Genomic DNA, 22,131 nt, shown 5'->3' with positions numbered 1-22,131 from the left:
TTCCACCTTTTCTCACTCTGCCCATGCCTGGCAAGAGCTGGTGCTGAGAGCCATTGGGGACCTTACACCACTAATCTGTGTGACACTCAGGCCAAGTGTCACTTCTGAGAGTGTCAGCAGCCACATCCCTGCACAGCACAGCTCCCCACAGCCTGTACAAAAATCCTTATCAGGCTACTTCTCTTATCACCATTCTCTCTTAGTTCCCTCTCCGTGCAGCTAAGTGGATTGCTCCCAGGCTTAGAACAAAACAGCATTTCATGTTCTGGGCTGGCAGGTACATGCATCACAAGAGGTCTGGGCAAACCTGTGGAGGAGGGCAGCAGGTATTTGTCATGCCCCAAGCAACTCCAGCTGCAGGGAGACTGGGATATACCCTGTAATTGGTTAATGCTGACTATATCATATCTCTGAATCAAAACTAAAACCTAACCATGCCAAAAAAAAAAAAAAAAAAAAGGGAAAAAAAGCCTTGTCTCACAGGAACAGTGAAACCAGAGAAAAGCCCTCCCAGCCCTCAGCCACAGGAGGTTTTGGTGAGCCAGAGGTGAGCTAGAAAGGGAGCTGAGGGAGCACCTCAATGAGTGAGGCAGCCCTGTCTGGAAAGGGCACCAGTGCCCAAGAGGCAGAAGGCTCTGGAAAGCTGGAGTCCCCCTTGCTCTGCTGAGCACAGCAGAACAGCCCTTTACTCACAGACCCCAGCTGTAAATTCAGCTTCTTTTGGGGAAAAGGGGATTAAGGCAAAAAAAGCAGGTCCCTGATACTGACACCAGGTCTTCATGCAGACAATTACTAACTGTTCCCAGACTGAGGGACTGCCAGAGAGCCATGACAGTCACCCAAACCGGCTTCCTCCAGCTGCCTTTGCTACCCATGGATCTTCTCAGAGAACACAGAGAGAATTTTTCCCCTGCAAGGCAGGAATCAGTCTTTCATGATTAGTCCCCAAAATGGAATTGAAAAGGATCAGGCAACAGAATGTAGAATAGAATATTTTCAATTTGAAGTGACCTACAATAATAATTTAGTCCAACTGGCCATGCACCTACTGGCCCATTCTCATGGTTTTTTATACTGTTGAGGTGGAGAACACCTGTTATGCCTATTTGGCTAATCTCAGTTTCTCTCTCCCCAACACAGGAATGGATATTCCCATCTCACCCCTGACCACAGTAACGGACTCTAGTGGAAGATCCGATAAATAGTGCAGTCATTCAGCATTCAGCTCCTAAATCCCCTTATTTCAGCTGGAATTAAATGTCTAGGAGGGAATCACTATTTTTCATCCTCCCTCTGTTCAACAGCTTCTCTTCACCTCCAGAAATTGCTGAGGTATTCCAGTGTCAGCAAAAGGAGGGAAAAGGACACACAGACAAAGAGTACCCTCTTTGTCACCAAGACCACCAGAATTTTGAGTACAACTCAACAAACACTGCAAATGCCTGGTAAATCCGTCTACACAGCAGGACACAGACAGCATGAATATTCCCTTCTTCCTCACAAACCCTTGGCACATAGGAGCTTGCTGGAGAGAGAAGAAGCAATATTGTTTGTACTGGCAGAGTCCTGTGCACCAGACACTGGTGTCTCCTGTGCCCATCCACTCCAGCAAAGGGGAGCACATCCCATAGCAGCACTGCTGCTGAGGTTACACATTCCTCTGCCATGCCAGCAGGACACAAGTTCAGTATGGCCTCATCTTTCTCATCAAGTGGTATCTCCTCCAGATGTTGTTCAGCTGCACTCCCCTAGGCTGTCAGATCTATGGAGCAGGGGTTTCCCACCTGCTGGGTGACTTTCTAGGTATCCATAGAGCAGGCACACGATAGCACCCATCACTGATAAAATAAAGTATGCAAGCTGTAAATTCCAAAGAAGAATTACATTCTCTCTCAATGTGCAGATCAATAGAATTACTGGAGATACAAAGGAGATTTTTACAGGGCAATGCATCTGTCTGGCTGTTCAAAAGATGTGATGCTTTCAGGCCTGGAGGGGAGGGAAGGAGAGCATTTAACTGGGAGGAATCTGGAGTATGTCACCAGGGTCAAAGACTCAGAACAGCCTCAGTGCTTCCTGGTGTAAAACACTGAGCAGCACTCACAGACTATTCATTATGGAGCCACATGCCTGCTTCCATCATATCCAAGGAGTTAATTTCCAGTTCTACTGCCCCTTGGGGAACAGGCACACTTAGTCTGGGATCATCTGGCCAGCTGGGAAAATCTTGTTCCACTGTGCTGAGGCGTTCTGCACAATTTCTGTAAAACACTGGGCACTGCAGAGAGCTCTGACTCCCAGCCTATCTCTAAGGAAAAAGCTCCTGCTGTAACAGGAAAGCTCAGGTGAGGAGCAGCTCTGAATGGGGAGAGAGGAAGGGAAGAAACCCTGTGTGATTCCAGTGGTGACAAGGGATGGGTGAAACAGATGACTTGGGGATGCCTGCAGAGAAATAAAGCAAGGAAAACAAAATCAGGTACAAGAGAGAGCCTGTGAGAAGTGAATCCCTGGCTACACAAAAAAAAAAAAATCCCTTTTCTTGCTTCCTACACTACTCCCCAAGTAGATGAAGGCTCGTGCCCCATGTCTGCCAGCTGGCCCTGTGGGCAAGCCCAGCCATACAATGATCCCTTTTTTTACCTGCTATGATGCAGCAGAGAGACAACAGCCCTGGGCTGCAGCAGGACAGTGGTTATCTCATCACAGTGCTCTCCCTCATAGCCAGATCTGCCCTGCACAAAGCCCAGAGGTCAAACCGCAAGCCATCTGAGCAGCACGGAGGACGGCGCCTCAATGCTGGCCCTCCAGCCTACTCCCACACCCCCATCCAAGAGCTGTGCTGGCAAGCCATACTAACAAACCCCCCTGGACTCCCTGAAGCAGGCAGGGATGGAGCAGCTGGCCCAGGGCGTGCTGCTGACTGCAGACATGTCTGTGCTCACTGCTAATAACCCCTGAGCTCACAGGACAGCTCCCCTCCCCAGGCTGGCACTGCCGTCATAGGTCAGGCTATTCCGGGTGAGCCGCGGCTGCTCCCTCCCTTCCCCTGCCACAGCTTTAATCCTACAGCTCACTGCAAAGCCAGATAAAGTTGGGATGGAAACTTCAGGCTCTTTGATAGCTATTAATGGAGCAGCTTTACCAGGGCAGGAGACAGGAGTCCACCGCAGCTCCCAGATCTCGGGCGGATCAGAGACGGTGTGATGTGTCAGCTGCTGTCTGGCGCAAACCAGAAGCGGGCATGGATCTGGCATTTCAGAGATCAAGCAGCAACCATGGCCTGGCTCCTTGGTCTGCCCTTGACCTCAGGAGTCCTGGCCCTGCTAAGGACAGGGACCATTGCAAAATGGTGCAAGATAGGGTGAAGGAGGGAATACTTTGTCTGAATCCCACAGAACACCTTGCAAAATTGATTTCAGAGGAGGCTCTAGTGTTGCTGTGGGTTTCAGTCTTGATTTACAATGGCAATAGTAAATTGATTTACTATGATTTACTGATTTACTATGACAGGATGGGGCTGTCATCCCAGCCAGTGTTTTTCTGCCTCAGTGTTTTTCACTGAGGCAAAATACTTCTCCAGTGTTTCTCAGAAACCAGGTCTCTTCTAATAATTATAGCTAGACCTGCAAATGCTCTGCATAAACTAAGATCAACAGGCACAGACCAGCTACTGTAGAATCTCCAAGAGAGCCAAATTCCACTCACAGAGCCTCAGTTTTTCCTGCATTTGAATAAAAGCAACAAACAAAACAAGGAAACTCAGAGTTCAATTGAAGTTTTAAAAGCAGTTTAAGAACCTCGAAGGCAAGATGCTATTAAAAAAAATCAGCAAATAATCACATTCCTCTCATATCACACATGTGTTTGTAATCTGCTGTTGTGGACAGAACCATCTGCAGTAAACTCAGAATTGCTACACTTTGAGAACAGTAGAAGTGAAAGGGAAATATAAAAATCCTCATACCAGAGATGTGGCCTTTGCTAGCAATGGTCAGAGAAGTCAAGGCATTAAATAGCCTTTAAAAACAGCAGCTGTTCCTACCAAATTTGAACATTTGATTTGGGCTATCCAAGTTGCAGGTTCTCCCCAAAGACCATTAGATTCACACAGTGACTGATCGTTACCTAAATACCACAACTTGTACAACTCAAAATAAAGCATCTTATCTGGTTGCAGTTTTTTCCCAGGTTTGTACAGGTGCAAACATTCCTGAAGGGCAAGCCCCACAGTGATTAGCACAGGGTCTCCAGTGCTCTGATTCAAGCACTGGGTGGTAAGGGAATGGAGATCTGGATCAGCCCTGTGACCACCAAATTCTGATATAGAGCAGCAATCCCCAGTAAGGACAAACACTTGCTGGCAGTGCAGCAGCTGTCAGCACCAAGCAGCAGTATCAAACCAAATAAATGCAATTCTGCTTTGCTTCAAAAAGCAACTGCAACCACATTTATGCTTTCTAATAAAGAAATATATGCCAGCTGCTTAATGCAGCCACAGGCCTCAGTCAGCACTTTCCTTTCCTCCCTTTTGAAATATCAATGCCACAACACAGCAAAAGCCCTGAAACCCCAAATATTCTCAACACACCCCATGTAGACTCATTATGTGAACCAATAACCTAGCAAAAGCCTACTTTCCATGGCATATGGGTCACCCAGGCTAAATACCAGTTTAGGGAATGCAAGTGATGATCAGGAAGGCAATAAAATAAACACATTTATTTTGTGGCTCTCAAACAAAGCTAAATCTGCCTCTGAAACACCTGAATTTAGAGTGGTCCAGCCCTGATGAAGGGGAAGTCATCAAGCACAAACCCAGGCAACTTCAGCCCTACAAGTCCACATCTTAGTCCCCCCACAGTATCAGAGAGGGGCTGCACTTTCTGACATGGGCCCACTGCCCCTAAATCACTCCATCTCCTGACCTCCCCACCCCTTATCAACAACACCTCTGACTGCTGCTGTGTCTGCCAGCCCCAGTGCATAATCTCCAAGCACCAAATGGGCACTGAGCCAGTAAATACTGTGACTAATTTTGAATTGCAATAAATTGGCATGTGTCAATGGGTCAACCAGCAACAGAACAAACAAACCTTTGATCTCAGGCTGCTGCCTGCTATCCCATGGAAGACATTCTACTCAGAACAGGAGGAGAAGGAAATAGTGTCCAAGTCAGATGGAAAGCACAAAGCCATGTAACTTAATAAGGTACAAAGGAAGCTTCATAAGCTTTTTTAAGCCTTGTTTCTTCTGTGCCCACATACAATGTGACTTGTTCACTGAAGTAGACTTGTGCTCGTGGAATACTTTGGTTATTTCATTCAGATTTGGGGAGAGAAGCATGAGCAGCAGGGGGAATCTGCTCCCCCTCCAGCCCTCCCCAGGAGAAGGGCATGTCCTCCTGCCCTCCATGCCTGACTCCAGGCTGGTTTTGGGGACAGCCTGGCTTTCCTCATGCAAGCCTGACACAATCAAGTATTTCTTTCAAACAACTGGACAAAAGAAGATGGGGGTGGAGAGGAAGAAACTCCAAACATATTAATGCTTAATTTTAAATTGAGGAAATTATTCCCATAGCTGGGCAATCACCAAGGCCCTTGGATCACCGGAAGATGGGAAAGGGCAATGTCAAACTTGGCACAGACAGAGCAGTTCTTGTTTGCTTCTTACTTGCAAACAAGGTTCAATAGATCCCACAAAGACGGGACACTGCCTCTGCTACAGAGCTAAGTGTTGGGAAATGAGGGTCCAATACTGCATTTTGTTAGTAACTTCCTGAATGACCTGGAAAAGCCATGTCTAATGTCACACATTCAGCTGTAAGGAAGTGTTTGGTCAGCATGTCACAGAGTCACCAAATTTATCTCTGGCATTTCCAGCTGGCAAATAGGAAAGAGGAACAGAGAGATGAGAGGACCAGTTTTTCACAGGTGTCCCTATAGTTAAACTATGTGAGAATTTTCATGCTTAGAGCTATACTGCAAAACAGAAATTACTAAAAAGCCAATTTTCTGTACATATCCCCCAAAAATGTTTCCAGTGGGGAATTCACATCATTAGATTGCATGAAAGTCCTTTGCTAATGAAAGAATTTAAGACAAGCATCTCGAGTACAACTTAAGCCAAATTGATTCCACTCTACAAAAGAGTCAGTCCTTGTAAGGCCCTTACAAGGCTATTCTTTTCCCAATCCAGAAGACGACAGCTTCAACAAAGGTCAATCACTTAGTCTCCAAAGAAATAGATCAAAAAGATCTCATTCCTTTCTCCATATGATACAAAGTGTGTGACTAGATACTAACAACATGCATAGCCAAAGAAACAGCCTGTATGTGTCAAAGAACCATCATCTTCCCTAAATAGCACTATATTAAAAAATTTCTGTAGGAGCCAGTCATGCTGCATTGCCTTGAAGGCTCATCTCAAGTATTTGCCTCTGAAAGCTGTTAAACAGCAGCCTCACCATGACCTGCACCTTCAGGACACACCTCTCAAGTTTAACATGACTCAGTGTCCTCATATTGCAACGCCTTTCATGCTTCATCCTTCTCTCTCACTCTATAGTCAATGTAGAAAAAAAAAAAAAAAAAAAAAAAAAAAACCAAGTTTCAGTTTTCTCACTCAGAATTATTTCCTGGAAAACCTCCTTCCCCATAACGGGCTCAAGAGAAAGTTCATGGCAACAATTTTCACCAGGCTGAAGTCAGCATCTTAAAATACACAGGACATCAAGTGTCCTAGGACCATAGGTGACCAAAATGAGAAGAATCAGGTCTAACCCCAGTTTTCAGACATTCCTCCCAATGCTACCTCCATGGGTTTAGAGGATCTCAGGCTGTTCCTGCTCAAGATGCTGTCCTCCAGGCTGTTGTTGGAGAACTCCTGACGTGCCTGGCTGGTCAAAATTGCTACACCCAGAGGTAGAACCCTGCACCCAAGATAAAAAGCCCTCTCGGACACAGGGCCAGAATTCCAGTTAATCTTCTGCCCTAGGAAAAAGACCAGGATGATTTTCATTTCCCGGATTACCTCTTCTCTTTCTACTGCTCCCAGAATCTGCAATATCACCTGCTGACCCCATTCTCGGTCTCAGCAAGACTAATGTCCCTGAGGACCCACATAAAAAGCATCTTTGTTTTTGGAGTAGAACCTATGACAGTTTCTCCCAAGGCCATTCCCACTCTACTGACAATACTCAGTTTTTCCTGAAGCAGGTACCAAACACTTTGCCTCCAACCTCCGTGCTGTGATTAAATCACTTACCTAAAATGGGCTTTGACATTTCCCTGCCTCTATGCCACTCCCACTCTGGGAAGCATGGCTATCTGCTAACACTGTCTCTAACCATGCAATGGTTTAAAAAAACGTTCATAGTCCTTTACATTATTGCAAGGCTCACTGCTGCTTCCCACAGAACTGGGCTAAGTATCTCAGTGGGATGGGTTGAGCCTTGACTTCCCAGAACACAGCAGTGGGACTTGTGCAGAACTCTAAACCAAAAGGCACAGTAAGTTCTGTACCCCTAATCTGTGCTGACTCTAGTCTCATACAGACTCATTAAGGAAAAAGATAAAGATGACATTCGAGTGTACACAAAGCCCAGGGACTCAGTCAATTTTTTGCAGCATCAGCTTTGGCAAAAAGCCTATAAATAACCAGCTCTTTGAAGAAATGGGCAAGCTGTATATGTACTCCCTTGCTTTTACTTCAGATAAGCACTTTCAGTGGGAAAAAAAATTGTTCATATTTCTCTTGAATGGCTCCAGTTGAGTTTTAAAGCAAACAACAACAACAAAACAAACAAAAAAGTACAAACTTACAACCAAAACCACAAACTCAAGAGCTCCCCAAAATCACTGCGATATATTCAAAAGCTCCACCCCAAGCTCATTATTCCATCTAAAGTGTTAATTGAAGTATTTTTTTCTTTTAAAGAAAAGAATAAAGCCACAAATAGAATTGCTCCCTTAACAGTAGTATGTCCCACATTTTTATTAGCTATTCCAGCAAAAGTTTAAAATTTGCTTGCAAGGATTTTTAAAACTGATAGTGTAGGAGCCTTATTTTATTCAAGACCCTAATGTAACATCATCTCAGTGGTCAATTGTGAAAAGACATTTCTGAACAAATTAGCAGGTTTTTTAAGTCATATGACCAGTCCTCAGATGTTCTTCCATCTAAGAACAGATTGCAAAGCACAAGCTCTCTCCTTCCAGCAACAGCTCCTGTGAACACACCTGCATCGAGCAGATTTGCTCTGTTAGATGGACCCTGAACTTCAAGATATTCAGAAGGAAGATACCATGAAGAGATTAAGTCAAGACCTCCTGGTTGGCCTGGCAGCAAACGCTTTCATCACTGCAAAGGGCAGATCCAGAATGCTTCACTGTTTTCTCCCAAGAGCACAGATCAAGGCGAAGGACATTCACCACACCTGTGTCAGGTACAATACAAATGACATTTCTTGATTGCACCATTTGGGGAGAAGAGGGCCCTTCCACATTTCACTGCCTACATCAGGGATGGATTTCCCAGCAGTGTGAAAGGAGATGCTGTCCCCATGCTAGCAGTCACGTATGTCCCCACAGCAGGCAATGACATGAGGAGTTCAGCTGCCTTCTCTTCCCAAAGGATCACAGCTATGTCCTCAACACAGAGCTGTGCAGACTTCTTAAGTGTCTTTTTCTTTCATGGAAGAAGATACCAAGAGCTGCTGAGAGAGCCCAGCTCAGCTGACATTAGCACAGGGTAGCAAGGGTGCTGAGGTCCTGTCACCAGCACCAGACAGCAGGGACTGCTGAGTTGTCTGCATCTTGTGAGTTTGGCAAAAGCACCGAGATGCCTCTCCCACTCTGGCTCCATTTGCCATTTTTGTTTTACTGTTTTTTAAAGAGAGAGGGCTCCTTCATATGCTAAAGCAGCAGCAAAATTGTTTGCTAAATCCTTAAACACGGCACATGGGAAAGCAGTACATGGGAAAGCATGCTGTGCTCTGCGTTATCAACTCAGTCACTTCTGTCCTTCATAGTTTGCAGTTCTCAGATATCCAGATCTGGTTCAAGCTCAGCAGCTTTTATTTTTGACAGCAGTCTCAGAGCTCAGTTACCAGCCTTGGACAAGATGGCTCTGCTCAGCTTCATGCTGGAAGGGTGTCGACAGATGCTGAATATATTATGAACAAGTGGACATGAACTGTCACTCCCTAAGGAGAAGAAAATGCCACACTGAGGAAATTTGGTCACTATAAATCAGTTGGAGGGGGGTCTGTTAAAAGATCCTCAGATTGTTTTTATTCCTGCCGTGCACCATACATTAATCAACATTAAAACAGGTCCATGAAACAACACAGGAACAACAACTTAAAGCTGCTGCAAAGTACTTCAAGGAGAGCATTATACAGCTAGAAATGGCTCAAAACATCTCTTTATTTGATGAAGTGTGGTGGAAAGAAAAAATATTTCCTCTTTTTTGTCCAAGGCAGTACCAATCATAGGTATTCGTATAGGTAGATATCATAGAGATCTGTATCTATAGATGTAGATATCTTTTCACTCATATCTTTATAGATGTCACATGAATTGTCCAGGGATTTTAATACTATCCCATACATAGCTACTGAAATAACAAGATTCATCAACCAGAACTCAGTACCTTTCATTCACAGGTGTGTTGATGGACCAACTCTTCTCTCTCACCCTGGTACTCCATGCCCCAGAAAATCCCAAATTCAGGCAAGCAGGATTGCTGATTACAGCATCAGCACAGCTGCAAAGCTTGGTCTGCTCAGTATCATCATTTATTGTATGCAACCTCAAGGCAGAAGGCCTTTCTTGTTCCAGATTTGTTTACAGTGGGATCCCAACCCTGGAGCTTTACTCCTCACAAGTCCTGCAGTGCTAATGCACAATCACACTAACAAGAATGAAACTGGACCATGTGTCCAGCCTACCAAAGGACAGAAGGGTTGCAAAGCACACATAACTGAAAATCCTCAAGTCTCCTACAGACAAAAGATGCAGCTCACTCCACAAATACCAAGTGACAATGGAAACACTGCTAGCACTGCTCACATAGGTGCAGTTTTGCAAACTTTAAGAGCAAGGACTAAAAGAAGTGGAAACAGAGGGTCGAATTCTTCATTAGCTCAGGACATTTCTGGCTCAGCCATCACTGGACAAGGATCTGCTCCTCTCTCCCTGTGCTACCAGTTGCTTGAACATTCAAACAGAACAGGCTTCCCCTCCTAGTCCTCCTCCTTCAAGGCCACCTCTGCTCTTTTGGTCTAGCCTGCTGTGGGAAGCAGGAGAATTTCTGTCTTGCAACAATGTTCATTAACAGGAAACTCTTCTAAAAGAGTAACAGGGATGCAAGACAAGAAATGAAATCTCAGCAGTCAGCTAAGACCACATGCTATTTCCAGATGGCTTATGGACATACACCCACAAAGCATGTCATTAGCTGTGCACAGGTGGGGCCAAGGCTACCAGCCAACTCTAAGTTCAGCTTGCCCAGAAAACCCAAAACCACACAGTCACACTGACAGTCCCAGAGTTATGAATATCTACCACACACTTCAGGAGAGCCAACCCAAAGTGCCAAGATAGGTAACAACCTTTCAACACTTTGGTATCTTAAATGAGAATTTACGACAACTAGTCCATGAAAATCCATGAAGGTTTAACACCTTCCTCTTTCACATTCAGCCATAGTTTGGAATTCCTGTTACATTTTCATTTGCAGAAGGCTTCCCCTGGTTTTTTATCTTATACAGCACACACATGCAGACAAACACAAAATCACCACCTAAACTTAGACCAGAGAAGTTAACTCTGCTGTAAATGTCACTGGGTTTAAGCCTTGGCTGGGAGGAGGACAAGTTTGTGTTACTGTCAATCAAAAGCCAGGCAGAGACACATTGCTGTACCAAACACCATTGTCAGCTGTCTCCCCCAAAGCAAACACAGGGCCTATTCTCAGAATCTGAGAGACCTTGCTGTGGCCATTAATAACCAGGGAACTGTCAACAACCTGCAGCTCTCCCAAAGCCCAGCTCCACATGCCTCCACTTGATGTTACAGCCTCACTTGGAAAGGCCTGAAATTTCAAGTGGATTCACAGAAAACAAGAAGGTTTTATATAAGAATTAATGCAGCTGAAGGTTTGCAGAGCAGCACACATGAGTGGAATGAGCCAGGCATGGACTCAGTTCACCTGCATCATCACTCGGGGGTGTCACAAAGAACCAGCACTTGCTCTGTGCCATCCCAGTCACATCCTATCACAGAGTGACACAAGCAGCCTGGCACTCACAAGCTGTCATCCCTCCAAAAGGGCTCACTGAGAATCTAAGATTCTCTAGGAAAGTAGTAGATACTCAATAACCTGGGAGCAAACCCCCTTGCTTTTATTTGATTCCAGCTTTGTGGCAGTGCTTGTGGACAAAAGTAGGGCCACTCATTTTGTTTTACACCTAGGATACGAGAAAGTATAAAGAAGGGGATGTCTTGTTATACACTACAGACTTTAAATTTCCCACACAGACCTCTTAAAGCAGAGCAGAGACAGTACCTATAGAAAAAGTAGAGTAACCAGAAGGAATTATGATTTGTGGCTTTCTGCATGGAGCAAAGCTGGGCAATACCTAAAGGAGGGGAGTTACATCCATCCCTCACCTTGGGCCCTAGGCATGTACATCTCTGGAAATACAACTACCAGTGCCTGAGCACTCCCTGCCCACCACATTACTTATATTTCTGTTTATCCACTAAAAAAGCACCTGTATGTCTACAAACATCAACACCATTCTTTCAATCCTCTGTCATTATTACAATTATACAAATATCAGTCAGAATCATAATGGTTGCTAAGACACCCACGTGCCCAGTGACACCCCCCTGCTACTCTGTCCTGGCCTCCCTCTTGTTTGTGTTCTCCTGTTCACCATCTTCACATGCTTTTTGTATACATCTGGGGCCACAGCTCTAAATGGCACCAACTCCTGCAAGAGGAGTCAAGCACACAGTTCTCAACCTTCCTGCACAGCTGACTTCACCCTCAGCACACTTTCAAAAGGCGTTTAAGGGGCCTCTTGGAAATTCAGGCGTCAGTCTGGGGTTCTCGTTCACTCCCACCAAAAATGTGTAAATCAAAGTCCTCTGCAAAGCTCGAGTCATTACAATGAAGATAATAAGCAAAAGGGGAAAGATACAAGTTAAAAGGAGGACAAGTTACCTTGCCACAAATTAACTCCAATTGCATTTTCATTATCAGCCTAAGATCGCAGCTTTTAAAATACAACTCTCATCACAGTGTCTGATTAGCAAAAGACACCCAGTATTTACATTGGTGCTTCTCATTTTAAAGAGATGAGATTAGCTTCATTCCAACATAAGGAAAACCCCAGAACCATTTCAAAGAAAAATAGTCAAACAGGGAAAAAAAAATAAACCCACCACTCTTTCAATATTTGTGTTTAATAAAGTTGAGAGTTCCCACAGAAAATACTTGTCACTGAAGACCTGATTTTGTCAAAGTTTTCAGCCACAACATTTGTCATGGTAATGAAAATGTCTTCATACCAACCCAGATACAGAGATTAAAGATCACCTGGCTTGTTCTGTGAGTCATTTGGTGCTAATCTTGTTATACAGGCTAACAATAAAATCATAATGTCTGTCTGGAGCCCGAAGGCCTCGCTGACCTTCTGTGGTTAAAGCACACTTATTCCACTGCTAGCAGCACTCACAAAAGAAAGGCTGGAAATGCCTCCAGTTGCTTTTATCTCCTCTTGCCCAAGAGTTTATTTGTAAACGGTTACCAGGAGCCAGCAAGCCCAGATACAACTCAAGTTGTCTCTGTATCACAGCAAACCTATTTAACCACATCACTCCTGTTCAGATCTCATGCATATTCACTGCTGCCCACCTTTGGTTATGCCACCACCAACTGCACAGCTTTGTAAAGTCCCCTCTAACATTCAACATGGTCTGCAAGAACACCATCAGGACATCTTTATGTCTAAAGTCACTTTATGCCATCTTTAAATCTTCTATGCCAAGATATCTGTATTTCACAAACTTTTTCTGGATTGCCTTTGAAGTACCAAGAGCCAGGCCCTTGAAACCCCACCTCACACACTTTAAGTCACACATAGAGAACAGAGAAGCCCCTGCCAGTATTTAAGAGCATTCACATCCTCTTGCATTACATTTAATACTCGAAATGTTGAATTGACATGCAACAGACACTATTGCACTACCCTGGATGACCAGGAAGGATTCAAGTGCACAATCTGCTGAAGAAGTGGGACCAAAGAACCTCCTAACACATCTCCAGTCCTGGATTCACTTTGCAGCAGTACAGACATGTACATCCCAGCCTTGCAGCAACTCTGCCCTCAGAGCAAAGTGGCCAGGCTCCTTTTCTGTTCAGTGCTGGCTGTGCAATGCTGCTGCAAGACTCAGTGGCACTGTAAAAAAGACACAAAGAGCTGCCTGCACACACTGGAACAAGAGCAAACTCAGCACAGTATACTTTCTAACTCACACTTTGATGCATTAGAACCCTGCCCAGTAACCAGTCAGGCTGTGTTCTGAGTTACTGGCACTACAGGTCACCACCACAGTGACAAAAGCACCAAGCTGCGACCTCAGGTAGATTCATCACTGTAGGAACACTTACATGCCAGCATTCCATTCAACTCACTCTGCTGCACAAAATTTACCATGAAAGCCAAATAAAAAGAAGGGACCAAACAAGTTTTTGTGCTTCTGTCTCACAGGATACATTTAAATGCTTTGTTACAACAAGCAGGACAATTATCTGTTCTAAAACCTGCCTCATTTAAACATTAACTGTCTCCAGACAGTCATGTACAACTTTGTGTAACGATCAGTCTCTTCAACAGCTTTTTGAAAAGCGTGTCCCTGGAACAGAGCCAGGTTTGAATCTTTACTATAAAGTCAACATCTAAAGCCTTTTTATTCCAGATAATTACATTAAGCAATTTTGCCCTTCTTAATCCCACACATGAAATACAACAGAGGCCTTTTCCACTTGCCCAGTTCCTTGCAGTAAATTTTATCCATAGATAATGTAAGAAACTTTTCTTTTGACACAGACCCCCTTTATCCAGGTGGTTCCCAAGCCTGCTTCTATTCTTGCTGCTGCTGAAGTCAGGGAAGAGCAAGTCCCAGCTAAAACAGGGAACTAAGATGTCAGTGACTAGAGCGATTGAAAGTTTTGTTCACCTACCCAGAAAACGAAATTCCCAGAGAACAAACCCTGCAGAGGAGAGTCTATGCTCAAAGGGAACAGGAAGGGCAAGGGTTCAATACATGAAATAAGGCAGAAACCACAACAATGATCTGGGCACTGAAGGAAGCATCAGAAAGCAGCCACATGGGAATTGTCACAGAAGTTACTCCTTCTCTGATTATCCATGAAAGCAATTGTCAGTCAGGAGATGAGATGAAGTGCCAGGCAAACACAGGCGTCAGCCAAACAACCTCCACCATATATTACCAAAAATCATCCTTCTCAGAAGAGACAAGGGAGGGAGGCACTCAGTGCAAAACCATCTCACCACTCTGGGAGCCAGATCTGAGCAGGCACCTTTGCTTTGCTCATGTTTGGATGGGAGTGTCCAGCTCTCACCAAGATACTGTGCACCTACATAGTGGTTCAACACAGCATGGGTAGGGGTTGCCAGGGTTTACTTTACAAGTACCCCACGAATACAAAGGACACATGAAAGGTACACTGTCATTCATCCAACTTCTTCAGAATGGGGAGATAACCCCACTGAGTTTTCAGACCACTGCCACAAACAGATCAGTTACATCAACCCAGGATTCCAGATACAGGAGACCATGTTAGGAAAAAAAGAAATGCCTGAGCTCACTCTGCCACAGTCATGCTAGATTGTGGGATGGTGGTTCAATTTTTTTTCCCCCCAACTGTAAACAGCACAAGGAGTTACACAGACAGCAAGGCCAGAAGATACTGGGTTGAAATTACAGATCTGGCAATAAACACAAAAGAATGTCGCGTGATTTTCAGCATGTGGTCTGCAGACTCCAAGGGCAATGAAGAACAACTATGGAAAGCAAGCTGTATATCTGGCATTTACAGAGAAGGCCAAATCCCTGGAAAAGAAAATGAAGGCCACGTGACTCAAGAAAAGGTTTGAAGCCCTCCTCTAGTTCATCTAAAACATGGATGAGACTTTTTTTCATGAGGTACATTCCTCTCCTGGTTTTAAGGGAATCTCCTTCAATACCACTGACACATTCACATACAACTCAGCTATGGGAAGCCAGCACCTGGCGTGTCTGGAAAAAGAACAAGCACCTCATTAGGACTAACACAACACAATCTGCACCCATTATGAATAAAGATTTAAACCTGGAATGAGTGGGGTATTAAACAAAATAACCATAAAGATAAGATTTCTTGATAAAAACCTTATAAAGACTTCTCTGTTTTCTGTAATTCTCAAGCAGAAGTAAGGGGAACTAAGTAATATCTCTTTCTTGGTCTTTAAACACAGAGCCATGCCAGTACAGCTGTTATGGATCCAAGCAAGGCTGCTGCCCAGGACATGCAGCCACACCAGTGTCATGGCCATGGTCACTGCCCCTCAGCCCCGGGTGCTGCAGGCGTGCTGGTTCACATGGGTGTCCTTCCAGCACAGTCACACAGCCTCCTGGGCAGCTCCTACACACTAATTTTGGCTCAGCATGGTTTTAATAAAAATGAGTCATGACAGCAACCAGCAAGTGTTCCATGGCTGCGGCTACCCACACGGGTAGCTCAGGAAAACAAAAATGGCACACGCACACATCTCTGTGCCTGCCTTCCCACAAGGCAAGTGCCATCACCTGAATACTTCTGCTGGCACCTGCAAGAATGAGGGTGGGCCTGAGGCTGCTGTCAGCAGCTGCTCCATCCATTCCCCACCACATGGACAATGCTGCAGATACCTGATGGGCACGGGACACTGTTACAAAACCTCCCTGCTGGATCCTATCCTGCCACAGTTTCACTTCCCAGTCCTTAAACAGCTCTGCGTGACAACAGCCAAGCAAGCACAGGAACTGGAGTGCTCCCATGGAGGGGAAGAGAAACCTGAGAAGGGAGGAGAACTTCTCTCAGCAGGTGAGTGTTCCCCAGCTCATTCCCAAGTCCCAACCTGCTCCTCCAACACCTCTCCCCACCAACCACCACACTTTAGTTTCAATGATGCACAGCCTGCAGAGTTTCAATGGTGTTAAATGCTACTACTGAACACAGACAGGGTTTAGGAAAAACAAAACCAAACCCCAAAATAAACACACAACTGAGATTAGCTGCATAAAGCATATAAGAGCAAAGGTAGAAGAGAACAGAGAAAAACGTGTTTATCACTGTCTGTTCACTGTTACCTGCACCTGGCCACAAAGGCTCACATTCAACCAATATTGAGCTTCCTCCTGTGCAAACCTCGACCTCACTCATGCCTTTTTTCCTCTCCCAGAATGACAATAGGAAGCACTCTCTGGTCAGTGTGGTGACTCCAAGCTGAGACACACACACACCCTCCCCAGGAGGCTCTGGAATCCCTGCAGGATGCCCCAGCGAGAGGCCAGTGCTGGGAAGCACGTCCATGCCCCGGGCTGCAGCTCCCAACAAAAGGAGCCTTTGTCCCCCGGTGGCTTTTGCAGGACTGTGCCAGAATCAACAGGGATCGATTCCAGCAGCGCTAGGAAACAGGATGGGGCAGGAAAAAATAGGCTGGGCTGCTCCTACCTTCTGCTCACCTCTGACTTGCACTGGGGGGATGGGGGGCTGCATATCAAAGGAACCTGGCTTTTAAGAACTGTACCATCCTAAAAACCTTCAGGTGCTTGATACGAGACATAGGATCCATCTTCTGTAGACAGCTTAAATACACAAATCATTCAAAAGTACAGCCACCTAATCACTTCCAGGTAGCAGTTTCCAGAGTCAAAGTTCTGCTTTAATTCATCTCCTGCAAGAAACAATAGGACCTTCCTTTGAAGTACACTTTCCAGCACAGATGGGTACAGCATCCCCTCCACCCTCATTTCCAGAATGGAACTATCCTACTCAGGGGATAGAGAGAAAATCTGGTTTGGACTGGGGAAATTCCCAGAGTACAGAGGAGTCTTTGCAGAGGCCACAGTTTCACGAATACTTAAAAGTTTTCCCAAGAAGGCCACTGGAAAAGCCTCATTTCCCACTCTCTCTCCTGCCTCTGGATCACTGTCCCTCCTTGTGCTTCCCCAAGAACGCAAGGGCTAAATGCTGAAACAGGATTGACAACCAAACCTCAACTCCAAATAGCAACACAGGTTGGGCTGAAAGTAACCAATGGTTTCAATGTCCCAGCCTGGCTCACAAGGGGTGGAATTGAATTTCCAAGAAGCACTGCTGCACTTATGCCCTCCTGTAAATTGCTGGGCCATTGTTTTCACTAAGTCACACCAGTTGAGGGTGGATTCTGGGCTAAAGGACTAGAAAGGCTGGGCTGTTTCAGCAGAATGTCCCCTGTTTCTAGCACTCTGGAAAACACCAAGCTTGAGACTTGCTAAACTTGTATAAACTTGTATTTCAACACTAAAAAATTCCCACCCATTCCTAATGAGGAGAATCACTGCCAAGCCTTTTTCTTTTTCAAGATAAGATGTTGAATTCCAGTCTCAGCATTTCAAATTGTTTTAAACTCTTAATTATACAAGGGAGATGCAGATAAGACAGACAATTTGAGACAAACCCATTCAAATTCAGTGGTTTAGGAACCAGTTTATTGACTGAAAACTTTGGCTTTGCTCACCAAGAGTAATTCCAAACCTCAATATTTACATACCTTCTATAACACCTGAAGTTCTCACTGAGATTCAAGTGTTTAAAAAAAAAAAAAAGTGTTAATCTACTGTTCTAAGCAACACAGAGTATGACCCAATATTATGGAGATAAAACTGCAATGGCAAAGCTCCAAACCAACTTTACCACATATCTTCACAGTTCATGTAACTTCTGGGGTAGGTTTTTGCTGTCCACTCAAGACAAATCTCCCAAGAAACTGAGTGCTGGGTTTCTGAGACTTCATTACTGTCAGATTTTTAAAGCGATACCATTTCAACTACTACAAAACTATTTTCATATCTAAACTGGTTTTAAAATTATGTAGCTTTTTGAGACAGTTTCTCAGGCTGATGAGGCCACTCTGCAATTGTGACTACTCTCAGGATGTGTGCAGCTAGTCTCAGGATGAACTTTGGAAAGCAATTAAGAGCTTAAAATGACTGTATACTGCCCAAATCACTAATTAAAATTTTGAATGAAAGAAGACCCAATGCACCTTGTAATGTCATTTCCTCTGTAAGAACCAGAGCCCTATTATTAAATGCAGGCTAGGATCAAAGAGGCAGCCCCATCTGGATTCTGGTCTGATTGCACAGTTGCCACAGGCAAAGGTTAAAGATGATGGGAAGAGAAAGAAAAAATAGAACAATGAGGATATACATCAACAACTAAATAGATGTTACTGTGGAACACCACAGATCCTGAGACAGAAGTCTTAACTGGGAAGAGGAAGGGTCACCTGTGTTTTGGCTGGTCTATGATTAGAGGACAGAAAGCTCTGAGGAGCTGTTTGAGGTGACAGCTTCAGGTTTTCCAAGAGCAGGAAAACACAGTCAAAGCAGGGGCACTTTCTGACACCAAAAGGGAGCTGGGAGCACAGATAGGCTCCCAGGGCCTCCCTTGGAGCTCTCTGGGGAAAGCCCTTCTCAGTAGCTGAGGAGGGTATCCCCTCCTTAAGCACTTGGCTGTCTGCCACCCCTGGAGATGGCTGGGGATTACCAGGGGGGATTGGAAGGAAGGTGGGATTGGAAGCAGGAACTCCAAGATGCACAGCTGATGCTATCTAGGCCTTAGGTGCTTTGCTAAGCAGATTGAAAGGAAGAAATAAATGCACAGTCAGAGCTGATCACCAGTTTCTTGTGAAGAGGAGCATCCAGCTGCAGCTATTTTTGACACATGCACCTGCAGGCAAGTGTAAAATGCTTGGACATCTTCCTCTGAAACAAACACAGAACCTTCTTCTGTATCAAAAGAAACAAGCACATCACACAGCATCATTAGTCCTGCCCCAGTGCAAGCACAAAATACTTTCTTTCTCATCTCTGACTTCAGAGCAGGGACACAAACAAACCAAAGATGCTGGCTGAAAGCAGGCAGTCTGTCTCTGCCAATCTGCACCAGCACACACAACACAAACCCAGAACACTTCTGCAGCAGAGAGCAGGGCAGTCTCACCCAGAGCACTGCCAGGAGGAGAGCAGGCTACGTGCAAAGGCTTGGCCATCACACACATGTGCTCAAAGACTTTTTCATCCCACACAGAACCACTTCCTCTTCATTATTTGAAGATTTCAGAATGAGACCTCTAGAGAACAAGTAACTCAGCCATAGCTGTACAAGGAGTACTCAACACTGCTACAAAATAACCCTAAAGTACATGTAAGTCAATAATAAACAATAATGTTTATTATAGAAGGAATGGAGAAACTGTCACAGTTCCCTCCAAACCCAGGAAAACCTGCACTGAAAAACTGCCTCTGTCACAGAGGCACTGTTCAGTTTTGTACAAACCATGATGCCCTTCTGTATCATTACCTTTCCTTTCTGTCACAGTGAGGCCTGTACTCTCACACAGCCCCTGAGGAAGCACAAAATAACTGATATTAAAAAATCAGGCGCTTAATTTAAGAATTCCAAGCATTTTCCCTTACCACTGCTGGGGCCATTGTGTATGGCAGCACTAGTTCTTGCAAGATAATATTTCTGTCAGGTAGACAAGTCCAGCTGGCTTCTTCAGCTACTGCTGAAGGAGATAAAGATGCTGATTATGCTCCTGGCTCTCCTTCAGCCTTTTGGGTTTTAAACACTGGGTAATGGTGAGGGAGGAACAAAAAAACTGTTTACTTCTGCAACCTTGAGTCAGCTTTGCATGGGCTACATCTCAGCCACACTGGGGATTTCCTTCCAAAAAGCAAGGACATCAAGTAAAAAAAAAAGTGAAAACCAGTTTAAAGGGTTCCAAAGAACATTCCCAAGTGGTCATTCTCAAATTGAGATTTCCTCCTTGGGCAAGACAGGAGTGAAGCATCCAGGCTGCACAGATATTGGTCCCAAGATACACTAACACAGGTAAATAAACACAGCTACTCCAAAACTCTTCTCTTTTTTTCTTGCGCCCACATGTTCCCAGCAAGAACTAGTTCTGAAGCCCAAAGAAATGAGCTGCGCTGGTGCAACATGCCCCAAGGACAAAGCACAAGGACAGGGGAACTGACTAACCTTACATCATCTCCTCCTCCTCCTCTTCTCCCCTGCAAAGCCTCCTAGAGAAGTCACAGTTGACTGAACAAAGGGTATCCTGACTTGTACCTTTCTTTTCTTTACAAAAATGGCAAAATCAATCCAAGCAAGACTGATGACTAGAAGGAACACTAGAGAGAATGACAGCAACAAACAGAAAGCAGATCAATGGGTTTTAGTAAGGAAGCTGTAGAGCCAGACAGCAAAGCAGAAAGCACTACGCATGAATTTTCATCTCTCAGCCTGTCACCACAAAAACAGATTCTGTTTTCCTATGTTTTCATCATGTTTCCAACCACTTGTTAACATCCCTGCTTATCCTGGCCACAGTTTCAGGATAACACTAAAAATCTGTCTGGGTTGGTACAGGCACATGGGGTTAGAGTAGCAGGGCTACCATCACTACTGGAGACAATATCCTGTGAATAAAAATATCACCAGAAGGTTACTACAGTCAGAAAACTAAGGGAGGCAGCAGCAGGAGGAAGAAATTAAGGAAGAGTTTGTTGTCTCAACACACAGCCTCTTCTCCACATTGTAATCTCCCATCATCCAGAGACTCATTACTGGTGAGAGCTTTAACCATGGCACAGGAGTCTGCACATCTTTCAGACCCCAGTTTCCCCTTTTTGCATCTTCCCCAATAGCTTCACCAGAGAAAAAATGTTAGGGATGGGAGGAAGGAACAGAGGGAACAGGTCAGGGAGGGAACAGGAAGGACTTAGGAATTATGAACAGCCTATCACTGATAACCACCCCTACAGTAACAGACCAGAGCAAATGAACAATGCTCTCTGTTTGAACAGCCTTGCCTCCAACTCCAACCCTACTTTTTCTAAAAAAGAAAGGGACATTACTCAAGTCTTTTGATTTTCCACATGGGAGGGAGCGGATTTTTACGTTACAGTCATGTCTTAGTGCCACAGATCCACCAACAGCTCAAGGAAAAACAGAGGAGGGAGCTCCAAAGGAAGCAGGTTCCAAACATGACAATTTCACCTCCAAAAACAAGTACCTGTTTCATCTGATGAGGGAAAAAAAAAAGCTTTTTTGTCTGTTCTCCATTCCATGAAAAAAGGACAACTGGTTCCTCAGCACCAGGAGAGAAAAAACCACAGGAATAATTTTTTTTTCTGGCCCCTTCAACCCTTGCCCCTACTCATTCTGGCTAAAAATATCCATCAAGGCTCTTGATACCCTTCCATACCTACAGCATGCCTGGCTTTGGGCCCTGGGCTCCAAGAATGTGCTGCATGGCTTCTCCCTCAACACAGAGGTCAGTCAGCTGTCCCTTTCCTTCCCACAGCCATCACTGCAGGCTCTCAAGGAGGTCTTTACTCCCAAGGCCTGCCACTCCACTGTCCCATCCTGGCTTTCATTAACAACTCCATTCATGATGGTGAAACCCTAACTCACACCCAGGCAGCCAAGCTGTGCTGTGGCTCCTTGCTGCCTGTGGGGCCCAGGATCTGTGTCTGCAGGGCTCTGAGCACAGGCCCCGGCGGCACACGGTCGCACGGGCAGCCTCTGCCAAGGGCAGCAGGGGTTTAGGAACCTGCTCCAGAGCAGGACTCAGCCCCCACCAACACCTGCTGCAGAAAAACGAGGCACACCATCACACTCCAGGGATTTCTTTGGCAGTCCCTTTCTTTCCTGTCCTTCTGAAGTAGCACTTTCCTACATATGAGCTGGCACTAGTGCCATTTCCCATAAAGCAAAAGGCCCCATTTCCTCCCCTGGAAG

The 22,131-nt window shown here is 45.0% G+C and overlaps 1 protein-coding gene across 10 annotated transcripts in view; it reads right to left on the bottom strand.

Moving 5' to 3' along the window:
* Positions 1-22,131, bottom strand: part of BIN1 (bridging integrator 1) — a 90,117-nt gene that overhangs the window by 53,580 nt on the left and 14,406 nt on the right. The window lies entirely within an intron of this gene.

The sequence above is a fragment of the Ammospiza caudacuta genome, chromosome 8 (genome assembly GCF_027887145.1).
Source record: "Ammospiza caudacuta isolate bAmmCau1 chromosome 8, bAmmCau1.pri, whole genome shotgun sequence".
Classification (NCBI taxonomy): domain Eukaryota; kingdom Metazoa; phylum Chordata; class Aves; order Passeriformes; family Passerellidae; genus Ammospiza; species Ammospiza caudacuta.
The sequence above is the reverse complement of the archived record's forward strand: the minus strand, read 5'-3'. Positions and strand labels throughout refer to the sequence as shown.